A 12,102-nucleotide genomic window follows, 5' to 3' on the forward strand; every position below is an offset into this window, starting at 1 on the left:
ACTACTGAGCCCGCATGCTGCAACTACTGAAGCCCGCACACCTAGAGCCCATGCTCTGCAACGAGAGAAGCCACCGCAATGAGAAGCCCACGCACCGAAACGAAGAGTAGCCCCTGCTCGCCACAACTAGAGAAAGCCTGCGTGCAGCAACGAAGACCCAACGCAGCCAAAAAAATTAATTTAAAAATAAAAGCCTTAGTTTTTAGAAAAGAAAAATATACAGACTTTAAAGAGATCAAATTGGAAAGTTATTTTCATTTTAAAAGGATCCTGATACTTAATGAATTAATTTGCCAGAGGATTCCATTACACAGCAAGTTCTCCTGAGATGAGTAAAAATTAACAAATTTACATGTTATCTTTGTATAAGATCAACACTTATTATGGTAATGGCATGAGTTCATACATAAGTAAAATGCTATTTACCTTGTTAGTACATACATTTAAAGAAACCATGACAAATCACTGGAACTTACTAGGAAAGAAACAGTTGGCTCCACACCTCAGACCTTACACGGAAAAAAAAATTCCAGACAGACCAAACATTTAAATCCCACCCCACCCCGCCTCAGTGTAATTTTTTTTTAATTCTTAAAGAAATCTTTGAGAAAACCTTTTTGATAATAAGTAGGACATAAAATCTAGAAGTCAATAAGACGACAGAATTTTTGATAAATTCAAAATCATGTAAATTTGTTTTTAACATGACAAAAACCACCCACGCAAAATAAAAAACAAATGCCTGAATGGAAAACTATATTTGCAACTTATATCATAAAGAACTCATTTCCCGGGGCTTCCCTGGTGGCGCAGTGGTTGAGAGTCCGCCTGCCGATGCAGGGGACACGGGTTCGTGCTCCGGTCCGGGAAGATCCCACATGCCGCAGAGCGGCTGGGCCCGTGAGCCATGGCCTCTGAGCCTGCGCGTCCGGAGCCTGTGCTCCGCAACGGGAGAGGCCACAACAGTGAAGAGGCCTGCGTACCGCAAAAAAAAAAAAACAAAACCTCATTTCCCTAATATCAAAAGGGATCTTTTTATACAAATCAACAAGACAAAAAATCTAACAGAAAAATGGGCAAAGAATAGGAAAAGCAAATGGTTATGAAAACGTACATAGTCTCGGAACAGAGGAAATTAAAGTCGTCCTAAAATACTGTTTTTTACCCTATCAGAACAGCAAAAATCAAAGTTTGGCAGAGGTGTTGTAAAGGGTGTACGTCAACCAGCATTCTCATCTAACCAGCTGCTGAGAGTGTAAGATGACAGAATCTAAGAGGATAACATGAAAATATGAAAAGTACAAATGCATACATCCCATGAAACAGCAGTTCTTCTAGGGTTTTATCTTATATACATGTGTGCAAATACACGCATACACACCAGTGATAAATGGTGGTACAACGACAGAGTGGAATATTCTGCAGCTAGAAAAGAATTATAAACTTTATGGACTCATACAAAAGTACAAGATATATTAAGAGCATAAAGTTCAAAACAATTGTAGATTATGCTACATACTTCTATAAAGTTTAAACAAAAAAAAAGCCAAAGAAAAAACCCAGTATGTATGTATTTGCTTGACATAGACTATCTGTAAAGACAAAAAAGGAGCTGGTAGTATTGGCTTTATCAAGGGAAAACAGGGTGGCTGGAAGAATACATATTCTGACACTTTCTAAATTTTGTATCTTGTAGACATACAACCAATTTCAAAAAAAAAACTAAATTAGTTAATTCATAAATGTTACAAGAAAAACACCACATATATTGTATGATTCCATTTACATGAAATGTCCAGAATAGGCAAATCTACAGAAAGTAGATCCATAGTTGACAGTGAAAAGGGAGAGGAATAATTGCCACAATTGCTAATTGGTATGGGGTTTCTTTTGGGGGTGATCGAAATGTTCAGGAACCAAAAACCACTTAAATGTATCCTTTAAAATGGTGAATTTTATGTTATGTGAATTATATCTCAATAAAATGTTTTAAAGAAATCTCAGATTGTTACATTCAACTAAAGTGATGTGCTGAATTACCTAAATATTCTACAAGATATAAAGCTATCACCAATTAGCTTTTATACAAAAAAGGAAAATGTTACATCACTACTTCTGTTTAAAGTGGGTCAGTAATTTTGACTAATCAGATTGAGCCACTTATTGGTGCTCCTCATTATAATTAAAAGTCTAATTTTACTCTTCATCAGAACTACTAACAAGCAGCAAAAGCATCTGATCTGAATTTCACATCTTCTTACAGGGCTGGCCACATGACCGCCCCCCCAAAAAAGTGGGGGGGACTCCAAAACTTAAAATATTCATTAGCCTGAGGATAATATTTTAAAAATCAAGGCTTTAAAAAAGGTTGGCTATTGTTTTGTATTATGGCTAAATGTGAAAACAGAAACACACTTTCTGACACCACTGTACTAATACCCAGGAAAGGTGAAAAAAGAATCTCTCCTCCGATTTGGCATTTAAGAGATAGATAAAATTTAGAGTGATTCTTTTCAAAAGCTTTCTCAGGCTTAAGGCAATTAAGTTTATTGGTTTCCTAAAACTATCAAGTTTAAGTAACACCTACCAGAGACCGATAAAACAAAATTTAAACAGACTGAGAAGTCACAAATAAAGTGACTTTATAAAAATAGTAAAGTTCAGAAAATTCACAAAAACCAATTCCTCTAAAATGGTGTATATATCAAATAACACAAACTCCTAATCTTGTATTTAGTCCATAAAGCTCAAAATTTTGTTACAAATCAAGTATTTTTGTAAGCAATTATGCAAAAACACTCTCATGAAGTGCATTTAAATATGGCACACAGCAAAGAAGTATCTGAAAATTTTTTTTCACTATCCCAAACCTATGAAGACATTATAGGGTTCAGAATATCCTAAACATTATCTTCTATAATATTAAATTCTTGATTTTCAGATCATTTTTACAGGTAAAACTGGGGCAAAGAAGTTTTAACCAATCACTATCCCTTAAAAATTAATCTATGAAATATCAAAGATTCTACTGACAGAAATCCAGTTTAGAGACTGTACTGAAGTAAACTTCATATTTACGTTATATATACACATTTCAAAATTTTCCTTTCATCTAAACAGAAAAATTAAGAGCAGAAGACTCAGACTGCCCTATCTGCACTCTGTACACAGGTAACTAATAAATGTAAAAATGTGTATTAAGAGGAAAAAAAAGTTAGAACTTTCTGACTTTTGATTTGTATAAGGTCTTTTTTTAATCCTCCAGTCAAGTTATTCCAGGAGTTGATCAAAATGTATAAAACCAAAAACCTAACTTACGAACAAAACAATCTCTATCTTGAGCCATACATTGCTACTTGGTTTACAAACAAGTAACACAATTTTATTCCACAACAATCTTTAAGCACAGATTTCACTTCACTATAAGCAATATGCCTATGCTTTTGGAATACTATATATACTGGATTTTCTAAAGAAAGGATAGTCAATTCAGCAAATTTAGCTGTTTCAGACACAGAAATACCACTCTAAAGTCTAAGATAACTTTAACCAATTGCAAAAATCAAATTACTTTAGGAAGAGCTAGGCTACTCATGAAGCAGTAAATCTCCTTCCAGCAAGATTCTAAAATTACTCTGTGTTTGGCTCTCTGAAAGCATTAAGGAAGACCACAGTTTTGGTACATAGATATAACTTAACATTAAAAAAAAAAAAAAGTTCAGCTTTTCAAGATGAAGCAGTTATCTACATAAAATAACTATAAAAGTGACCCGAGGAGGTAAGTTTAATTGTGGATGTGAAATACTAACATTCTGAAAATGTCAACGTTTTGAAGGTACAGGCACTCACACACCAACACACAAATGCCATTTTGCAGAGAATGTTTTCAGGTAACATGGCAAGATCCATAAGTAAACTGCTACAATTTTGGAGTCCCTATTCTGAGTATCTTTTCACCAGTGACATCTCTGGGAAATGTTTAACTACTAAAGCCATAACCCTCATACAACTTACCAAATACACTAACTGGTTTACTAGGTAGGTACCTAATTCAATGATTCAGGTACTAGCCCCGGCCCCAAAGTACGCCAATTTAAAATTCCAAATCAATACCATTACTTTAAAAACACAAACTATTCAAATGATGGTGAACCTAAACCGAATGTTTCCGAAGTTGCTAAAAATAACCATAACTTTTCATACAACAAATGCATTACTGTATGGTAGGCACAAAGATGTTAGTTTGTTCCTTCACATAATCATTCACTATAAGAGTGTGGTTACGTTTCTGAAACTCAAGTTTGTAAGAGAATAGGTTCACTCGAATTTCAGTATTCACCAATATACAATGAGCCCAGAAATTTGAAAAATCTTTTTAAAACTATAATTTGCACACAAAAATAATCAGAAAATATGATAGCAAGTGATGCAAAGAGTAAAAGAGCCAACTATCCGTTCTTAATCGTCATTAACTTTAATAATTAAATAAATGGTACTCGCGATCTATTAATAAGCGCTTACTTTGGACCAGACTATACCTTGGGCATTTTATCATCACCACAATCCTAAATTTGAAAGGTAAATTTCAAAATATTATCTGAAATGCTTTAGGTTTTAAGGCACAAAGTTGCATTTACCTAAGATAGTAGTCCCCCCCCTTCTCTCCTCAAATACCATTTGTTAATGCTGGCTTCATGAGCATTTTCTATTCCTAGGAATGATCCCTTAACTACAACTCGGTGTTAGAAAGCTCTCAGGTCCCTAATATTTGCATAAGTAGAATTTGAAGAACTAACGTATATGGCAGAAACGGACAGCAATCAAATGGCCACCTTGCCTTGGATTAAGTACGGCAAGGTACCTGGGGCACTAAGTTTTCTCAAATCCTAAGCATGTGTTCTCTGGAAAATGCACCCAACCCACTCAACTCACACAACAGCTGGAAACATAGCCCTACAGCAGCAAGAAGCACTAGCGCCCACTTCATACCCTTGGAAGTGAAAAGGCCGCCTGCCAGTCTCGGAGGACTACAGTCGCCGTCGACTATCGGGGCCCACATCACCGCTTTCCAACTGCAAAGGCCAGCTAGCCAATAACCACGTGAAAAAATGCCGCAAGGAAAGCTCTTCCGGGGAAGGGGAGTCCGACTGATCACGTGCCGGCGGCCGGAACCCGCGGATCGCTCGGCGGGATCCAGTCGCATTCTGTTACCGTGGAAACTACAGAACCACCCGCCCGGCCCTCCCAGGCCAGCCCCCTTCCCAGCAGCCGTCACGCCACCTCCAGGCACTTTCCCTGCAGCCTAGCCGCGGCGTCGTGCCCAAAAAGAGGCAGAGCAGGCAGTATTTGCCAGGGACTCTGCCGCAGAAGCCCGGAAAGCTTCACAACACACACTGGCAGCGCGCGGGTGGGCTCGAGAGTTCTCTTGATCCACGTGTCTGCCCCGGCGACGCGATCCCTGGGAGAGTGGTCTCCCCTCAGAAGGAAGAGTACTTTCGTTACTCACGTTGTTCTGCCATTGGTAACCCTTCCTTTCAGATCTCCTACACTCTCCCTGCTTCCAACCTCGCCAGAGGAGGCATCTCCAGAGTTCCGAAGGCAAAGCAAAACTCTTCAAATCATGACACTACCACTTCCTATTCTCAACCTAGTGTGAAATAATCCCTAACTTCTCCATACTCTTCGCACGCAGATTCGTCAACTTTGGTTACTGGTGCTCGGAGCGGTTTATTTCTGTCCCAGACCCACCTACCGCTAAGGGCAGAGACCAACTTGACAAATTAATAGAAGCGGGAAGGCACACAAACAGAGAACTAACCAAAGGCTGCCCCACAGAGGGAAAAAGAAAATAACACCTGCTCTTCCCACCTGTTTTCCCCGCCCTCATTTCTGCACTTACGAACCACCGGTCCTTTGTTTACCAAGTTCCCACTCCTATACAGCTCACTTCCTCGCCCTCCTTTTTTATTAAACTCGCGGTCTTGCTTCAAACAACCTGCCAGGAAGTTACATGCTGGGCGACAGCTTTATACAGGTGTCAAAACGCTGCACACAGCTCCTTAGAAAAGCGAGGTCAGCACAGTTTTGGAACCCCGAGACCTGAGCTCTAAAAGGCAAAGCGCACAAGCACGGCTCTCGACCTAAAGCTCCACGCCTGGCTGGAAGGCGTCACGCGTATCGTACCATGCGGTGCGGCACCCCACGCACGCGAGGGCAGGCCCGCGCCATGGGCGCTTCTCACCCCGCCCGCCTCGTGGCCTCTTGCTGGCGTCGATGTTCCCAGTTAGTTCGCGGCGCGACGCGGAAGTGAGGCCGGGGACGCGCGCGAGGTGACATGCGCAGCCTCGCTCAGAAGACCACAGGCGCGCGCCAAAGGCGGCTCCGCGCAAGGCCTGGCCTGGCCGGAGCGTGCGAAGATCGCTCAGCGGAACGCTTCTGACACCATAAAAAATACACAAGAGCTTCAAACTCTCGGAAAACTCCAATCGGGCCAGTACTAAAGAGACGTCCTCCACCCAGGCCCGAGAGTTACCGTGCGGGGCGTGGCCGGCCTCACCCGGAGTCCTTCACATCCCGCTGGGGGCGGGTTATTCTGTTCGGTTCGCACACCGTGTGTCCGCTCCAGCTGAAGAGCCTGCGCGCGCATCAAACGTCCACGTCATCGCGCACGCGCTCCTACCCTCTCGGAGGCCGTCGCGCAAGCGCAAAAGGAGGCGCGAGCAGCACCTCCCTCGCCCCTCCCCCAACACCAGGAGGCCAAACGGCCCCGGAGCTGCGACAAGACCCTTGGGACCCGCCCCTGGAGCTGAAGCCGCTGCCTTTCCGGGTACCAGCAACCGAGAAAAGCCTACTGAAGCTTCCAGAATCAAGAGTGACGAGGCAGGAGGGAGGTACCCCAATTCCCCCAGCCTCGCACACGAAGCCTTCGTGAAATCTGTGAAACCTTTGCCCGCGGGCTTTCTCAACTGAGCCTGCCACCTTTTCCCTTGGGCTCCTCGCCGGCCCCGCCCCTGCTGAGCCCAGCCCCACCCACGTGGGATTCCGCAGCCCGCAAGGCTTCATTGGCCCGTCAAATGAATCCACGATCTTCCTCCCCAATGTGCTGTGGGCTTAGAGAGCGCCAGAACGTCGGGAAACCTTGAGGAAAAGACCCTGAGAGACCGGTGATGGAGTTTACAACATCCAGAACCGAAGAACACTAGTAAAGTAGGGAGGAGTCCGAAAGCCTCAATGCCGAGTGGGAAGGGAAGAAGAGTTGCTACTAGCTTGCCTGATACAAAGATGAAAGATGTCCTGATAAAACAGTAAAACGTGGAAATGAGAATTTTGCACAATAGAGCGTTACCCTGAGCATTAATGCCCTGATCCTGCGTTTTCAATTTTTGTTTGTTCAAGATATTTAAGCTATGAGGTGCAAACAAAAAGTTATCTATGATGTGTCAGGCGGTTGTCAAACATCAAAAATTATCTTTCTTCTTACCCACCCCTTACCAGCCATTCTTTCTTCTCTGCGAACACGCCAGTAAAAAGGGAGAGTTGTTTAAAGTTGTAGAAAAGAGGCAAAACAGAAATTGGTAGTAAAAGAGCAGAAATTGTGGTCCATGTTTCCAAACTTTCCTTTCACTCTCTTAGAAGAACTGGCAAGTACTGAGAACCTACTACCTGCTAGGTGACTTGACATAAAACACTGTGAAGGACAATGTTCATTGCAGCTCTATGTACAATAGCCAGGACATGGAAGCAACCTAAGTGTCCATCGACAGATGAATGGATAAAGAAGATGTAGCACATATATACAATGGAGTATTACTCAGCCATAAAACGAAACGAAACTGAGTTATTTGTAGTGAGGTGGATGGACCTAGAGACTGTCATACAGAGTGAAGTCAGAAAGAGAAAAACAAATACCGTATGCTAGCACATATATATGGAATTAAAAAAAAAAAAGGTACTGAAGAACCTAGGGGCAGGACAGGAATAAAGACGCAGATGTAGAGAATGGACTTGAGGACACGGGGAGGGGGAAGGGTAAGCTGGGACGAAGTGAGAGAGTGGCATGGACATAATATACACTACCAAATGTAAAATAGATAGCTAGTGAGAAGCAGCCACATAGCACAGGGAGATCAGCTCAGTGCTTTGTGACCACCTAGAGGGGTGGGATAGGGAGGGTGGGAGGGAGACGCAAGAGGGAGGAGATATGGGGATATATGTGTATGTATAGCTGATTCACTTTGTTATACAGCAGAAACTAACACACCATTGTAAAGCAATTATACTCCAATAAAGATGTTAAAAAAAAAAAAACTGCGAAGGAGAATGAGGAGGTTACAAGAAAGCCAAAAAGAAGAGGCTTATCCAACAAGACTTATCTGAGCTGGACTCCAGGCATATTAGGAAGGCTCTTCTTTCTCTGCCTTCTGCTCTTCCTGAGAGAATATGCCACACCATGGGGAGAAATTGTGCTGGAATTAATATGGAATGGAAAATATGCAGGCTAAAGTTGACAGACTTCTGAACTTGCTCTGAAACCCCCATTCAGGCACTGTCAACCACAGCATTACCAGTGCAACAAACGAATAATATCCAAGATACTAGGCAAAAGTGAAAAGTAACAGTTTCTTTCACACCTTCCTCTTCTTCCCTGATCCCAAGCACCTCTTTCCTGGAAGCTGCCTTTTCAGAATCTCCCACCTCATCCAAGAGTGCCTTCCTGTCAAAGGTCTAAGGTTTCCTCATATAAAATTTCCATTTTCTGAAGCAGAAATAAAATTTGTGTTGACTTGTTATTAATGCATCTGATCCTAAGGTGTAAATGAATGATGACTGGTTAACAACCATGGCTAGTCAGAGTTGCATCCCAAGAAGAACACGTTAACACAAATGATATCCCTAATTGGAGAATTGGGGGTGTGGAAGAATGGAGTTTTTCTTTTGCTACTCTCTCCCAACACTAGGCAAACATTATGAAATGCCAGACACTTAAAAAAATTTTTTTTCAAGATTTAGCACTGGATCTCCTCCTGGTGGGAGAGGTAAACTACCCGTATTTTTTCAAAGTGGGATTTACCTTACCTATACAGATCTAGAGATGTACTATCAAGAACCTGAGAACTTATAAATGTTGTTTTTATATATATAATCTAAAAATAATAATATCGCCACACCATTTCAGTGGCCTATTTTTGATTTAACATTATGCTAGTACCAAAGTAACCACTTTTTTTGTTTGCTTTTTCAAGCAACCTCTGTGTTTGCATTCAGGGTTTAATGCAGTGTTTCTCAGACTGGGATCCTTGGGTGTACTCTTTGGATATATAAGAACTTCTTCCTTTATATTTTTTTTAAGATTTTTTTGATGTGGACCATTTCAAAAGTCTTTTATTGAATTTGTTACTATATTGCTTCTGTTTTATGTTTTGATTTTTTGGCCGCGAGGCATGTGGGATCTTAGCTCCCTGACCAGGGATCAAACCCGCACCCCCTGCATTGGAAGGCGAAGTCTTAACCACGGGACCGCCAGGGAAGTACCTAGAACTTCTTCCTTTAAAAGGCATCTGGGGCTTCCCTGGTGGCGCAGTTGGTTGAGAGTCCGCCTGCCGAGGCAGGGGACGCGGGTTCGTGCCGCGGTCCGGGAGGATCCCACATGCCGCAAAGCGGCTGAGCCCGTGAGCCATGGCCGCTGGGCCTGCGCGTCCGGAGCCTGTGCTCCGCAACGGGAGAGGCCACAACAGTGAGAGGTCCGCGTACCGCAAAAAAAAAAAAAAAAAAAAAAAAAAGGCATCTGTATATAACCCAAGTTTTTAAAATTCCAAGCTAACTACAAGAATTGACGCTCATGAGTTTCACAGGTAAACCTCAGTGGTCTAGTTGAAGAGCCCTAGGTGACTGTGTCACCACCCAGTCCTGGAATGTTCTAGGGGTTTCCATGCGACTTCCGGTGCCTGTGGTTGAATCATATGGACCAAGCTTCAGGTGCCAGGAGAGCCTGCTCCTTTCAATTGGAATTCTCTCATTTCAGTTATCAAAGCTCACCTTGTTCATCCAGCCTGATACAAAAATCTTTCCCTGGGACATTCCCTAGTGGTCCAGTGGGTAAGACTCCGTGCCCCCAATGCAGGGGGCCCGGATTCAATCCCGGGTGGGGGAACTAGATCCCGCATGAATGCCACAACTTAAGAGTCCGCATGCTGCAACTAAAAGTTCCTGCGTGCCACAACTAAGACCCGGCGCAGCCAAAACAAATAAATTGAAAAAAAAAATTTTTCATCTTTCCCAGGACTTCCCTGGTGGCACAGTGGTTAAGAACCCACCTGCCAATGCAGGGGACATGGGTTCAAGCCCTGGTCCGGGAAGATCCCACATGTCACAGAGCAACTAAGCCCATGCGCCACAACTACTGAGCCTGCACTCTACAGCCTGCAAGCCACAACTACTGAGCCCGTGTGCCACAACTACTGAAGCCCGCGTGCCTAAAGCCTGTGCTCCACAAGAGAGGCCACCGCAACGAGAAGCCCGAGCACCACAACAAAGAGGAGACCCCGCTCGTCGTAACTAGAGAAAGCCCACGCACAGCAACGAAGACCCAATGCAGCTAAAAATAAATAAATTAATTTTTTAAAATCTTTCCCTTGGACTTCTTTGGTTGGACCTTCAAAGAGATTTCACTAAATATTAGGGGGGTGGGGATAGAGAATGCATGGAATATAAACAATATGGCTAGAAAGAACACAGTTTTGAATCAAGATTGCTCTATAAACACATAAGCCCTATCCATTTACATGCACATTTTTCCTATTCGACAAATATCTGAGTGCCTTGTATATGCTGAGGAAAGACAGGCACCTCATGCACTGTTCAGAGGTCTACACTAGAACCCCAAAGAGTTGGCACAACTTAACAGAATCCACCAGCAAGACAGACAATATTCCTTATCTAATCTATCCAGATCCCACCTTCCCAATTCCAATTTCTACTGACGACATACCTTCCTCAAATGACTAAAAGAGAAAATGATCCCACTCTTCAGATGAGACCATCACCACCCCTCATATAACTCCTGGGTTGTTGTCTTGTTTACAATATCTTAATTCAATACAATAAAGACCATTCTTAGAATAAGAGCTACATACAGACTAGGTTACAAAAGAGGCTTGTTTTTTGTAACAAAAAAAAAACCTGTCACTAGTCAGGTTTCACTAAAAACTTGTATGCTAGGCAGAGGGAAAAGAGGGAATCATAACAGCTTATATATAACTCCTTCTTTGCCTACTATTTATTACTGCAACTAAAACCAACTCATGCAGAGGGACAAGGTATAACTGGCTCTGATATCTGAAACTTGGACTAAGGTATTAAAAATGGCAAGAGTCCTGCCCTGAAGGAGCAATTAATCTATCCAATGAATAGCTTTAAAAGTTTCTTAATCAGTATAGTAATGTGATTAAAAGCATGTTTTAGAAAATATCTGTTAACAAAAGGATGGAAAAGAGAATAGAAATGTGGTGGAATGTTATCAACGTTCATGAAGAAACACCATTCCCTCTTGCTGCCCCATATCTTAAACCTGCACAATCATATTCTTTTCCCTTTGACTAAGGTCTTCCCAGATGCCTCAAACCTAACTTATTTACTCTTCATGCTTAAGCTTAAATGTCAGTTCTTCAAGAAACTTTCCTTAACCCCCAATGACAGATGTCTCCCTGTTATATGCTCTCATAGTACCCTGTATTTCTTATAGCACCTACCACAACTGTAATTATTTTTAAAACTATGCATTAATGAATGTCTTGCCCACTAGACTGTTTGCTCTACTCTATTCTAGTGCCTAGCACAGTGCGTGGAACAGAGCAGACACATAGTATCTGTTGAATTAACGAATATGAAACCATAGGTCCCAGTTTTCCAGGCAAGTCCGAATATCAAATATTGACTTAATGTCCAACAATTTGGGATTTGGAAAACAGGGTCATAATACATTTAACCATACTCACATTAATATTAGCAAACAAGCATCCTGCTGTGGCCAACATTTTCCAAAGGTATACAGTTGTAGTTAGAAAAAACTTGTACCATTGACTCTTACCTCAAATTATTTCTCCT

General features: G+C 42.1%; 1 protein-coding gene across 7 annotated transcripts in view; it reads right to left on the reverse strand.

Moving 5' to 3' along the window:
- The window catches only part of MGA (MAX dimerization protein MGA), a 156,414-nt gene that overhangs the window by 91,735 nt on the left and 52,577 nt on the right, over nt 1-12,102 (reverse strand). For 3 of the 7 annotated variants that reach the window (XM_029236136.1, XM_029236135.1, XM_029236128.1), the window contains exon 1: nt 6,533-6,612. The exons of 2 other annotated variants lie outside the window; for them this stretch is intronic. The gene's annotated coding sequence lies outside the window, so the exon portion shown is untranslated. Of the gene's footprint in view, nt 1-6,183; nt 6,315-6,532; nt 6,645-12,102 lie in introns of those variants that run through there. 2 more of the 7 variants (XM_029236134.1, XM_029236129.1) reach the window with 2 other exon arrangements.

This window comes from Monodon monoceros, unplaced genomic scaffold (genome assembly GCF_005190385.1).
Source record: "Monodon monoceros isolate NGI ecotype Baffin Bay Population unplaced genomic scaffold, NGI_Narwhal_1 Super_Scaffold_21, whole genome shotgun sequence".
Taxonomy (NCBI): domain Eukaryota; kingdom Metazoa; phylum Chordata; class Mammalia; order Artiodactyla; family Monodontidae; genus Monodon; species Monodon monoceros.